This window comes from Mastomys coucha, unplaced genomic scaffold (genome assembly GCF_008632895.1).
Source record: "Mastomys coucha isolate ucsf_1 unplaced genomic scaffold, UCSF_Mcou_1 pScaffold5, whole genome shotgun sequence".
Taxonomy (NCBI): domain Eukaryota; kingdom Metazoa; phylum Chordata; class Mammalia; order Rodentia; family Muridae; genus Mastomys; species Mastomys coucha.
The window spans coordinates 17540495-17542933 of record NW_022196911.1 but is presented as its reverse complement, the minus strand read 5'-3'; the positions used below and the strand labels follow the sequence as shown (position 1 = coordinate 17542933).

General features: G+C 40.1%; 1 protein-coding gene across 1 annotated transcript in view; it reads left to right on the top strand.

Annotated features, from left to right (window-relative positions):
• Positions 1-2439, top strand: part of Lnpep (leucyl and cystinyl aminopeptidase) — a 97712-nt gene that overhangs the window by 9804 nt on the left and 85469 nt on the right. The window lies entirely within an intron of this gene.

The following is a 2439-nucleotide window of genomic DNA, read 5'->3' as shown; positions in this document are numbered from 1 at the left end:
GAAAAAAAAGAAAAAGAAAAAAAGACACCCCTTCATGATAAAAGTCTTGGAGAGGTCAGAGAAACAAGGGATGTAACTAAGCATAATAAAAGCAATTTACAGCAAGCCTATAGTTGACATCAAACTAAATAGAGAAACTTAAAGCAGTTCCTCTAAGGCTGTGCTCCTCTTATAGATTCACTATAGTATTTGAAGTTCTAGCTAGAGGAATAAAACAACCAAAGGAGATCAAGGGGATACAGATTGGACAGGAAGAATCAAGTATTTGCAGATGATATTATAGTATACTTAAGTGACCCCAAAAATTCTACCAGGGAACTCCTAGAGCTGATCAACTCCTTCATCAAAGTAGTTAGATATAAAATTAACTAAAAAAAAAAAAAAAAAGGAGCCAGGCTGTGGTGGCGCACGCCTTTAGTCCCAGCACTTGGGAGGCAGAGGCAGGTGGATTTCTGAGTTCAAGGCCAGCCTAGTCTACAGAGTGAGTTCCATGGTTAGCCAGGGCTACACAGAGAAACCCTGTCTCATAAAAACCAAAACAAACAAACAAACAAACAAACAAAAAAGGCTGTCGTATGTACAGATGACAAACAGGCTGAAAAAGAAATCAGGGAAACACCACCCTTTACAATAGCCACAGTAATATCAAATATCTTAGGCTAACTCTAACCAAGCAAGTAAAAGACCTGTATGATAAGACTTCAAGTCTGTAAAGCAGGAAATTGATATCCGAAGATAGAAAGATTTTCTATACTCACGGATTAATATAGTAAAAACAGCCATCCTACCAAAAGCAGTCTGTGGATTCAATACAGTCCCCATCAAAATGCCAACACAATTTTTTAGACACCTTGAAGGAACAATACAGCCAGGGGGCCAAAGGTACAAAAGGGGGCAGGTAACCAAAGTGTCTGAATTATATAGAGAAGAGCTCTGGGGGAGGGCAGCCCAGCTGCTGGGCTGGAAAGTATAGGGTAGAAGGTGTGGTTTGCCAGCCATACTGTGTAAGGGTAGAGACTGAAGGATGCTAGGAGAACTGGTGACCAGGTCTGCTTTGCTATGTTAAATAGGCATCTCAGCTGCTTGTCCTGGGTTTGAAACAACAATTGATCTTTTGCTGAACTTCAGATTCCATGATTTATAGAGAGAAGATAGTGTTTAATAAAACAGTCTCAGTGTTTGGGGGGGGTGATGTGGGGTTGGGGAGTCTCTTTTTATCTGAAAAATTTTCAAAGTTTAAGTTGGAAAGTGGACCAGTATTTTCCTTTTTCATTTCTCATCTTGTATGCTCATTTTGTGGCTAGAGAACTGTTGTCCATTTAAGGCCTAAGCAGTGTGGGTAAGTCAGTTTCCTTTCCTGTAGTACTGTGGGGCCTTCTGGGGGAACTGGATGGGACATTTTGTCCTTCATTAGAAAGCCACAGAGGCAGTCCCCAACCAGTTAGATTCAACTTTTAAAACGAAACTTTCTAATATTCTACAGAGCTGGTAAGAAGGCATGTGCACATCTCACACAGCCTTTGGTATGGCTTTATGAAAAGGTTAAAGAAAGTGAAGCTGTGTTGTAGCTGTTGATGACAAGGCCATGAAGAGACCAGGATGTCAGTGATGGAATGGAATGGAATTCATTAGTTGGTTTTGAGCTAAGGTATGAAACCAACCATGAAGTTTACCCCTGACTGTCCAAGAAGAAAAATTAGAGAGCATTTTTATCTTGATGTTAATCTAATGATAAAAAAAATCAATGGACACTTTGAGAACACAGCCAAAACAGTACCATATGAACCTCAAAAATAGTTTGTGTAAATTGTTGAAATGTACATTCTGGTACACGATACTATGAAAACTGATTCACCACTGAATTTTCCCTGAAATTCCATACCTTCTTGTCTCCCTTACTCATTGTGCTTATGGTAGAGGCAGTATATTAGTCTTTTCCCCCCTGTAATGAAATGGCGCACAGTGAGTGACTTAAACAACAGATTAATTTTTTTGTAGTTCTGAAGCTTATCCATGACTAAGGTACTGGCATAGTCATGTTATAGTGAGGGTGTTCTGCTTTGTTTGCGGGTACCCATCTTGCTGTGTTCTAGGTGGCCTTCCTTTTGCAGATGTGGAACAAGCAAGGAAGCGTTAGTGGTTTTCCTTCTTATAAGTACACTATTTCTGTCAGATTGAGAGCCTGTTCTTATGGCCTCATTAAACCTTAATTAGTAGAGAACACTGGTGCACACCTGTGATCTCAGCGTTTGGCATGAGGATCTCTGCAAGCATGAAGTCAGCTTGCTCTAAGTAGTAAGTCTCAGGCCAACCAGGGCTAAATAAGACCCTGTTTAAACAAAACAAAACAAAACAAAACAAAAAAAAACACCAAAAAATACTTCAGGAAATACAATTCAGTACAAAGGAGCCTTCACTTGCCCTCTCTCCCCGCCTCCC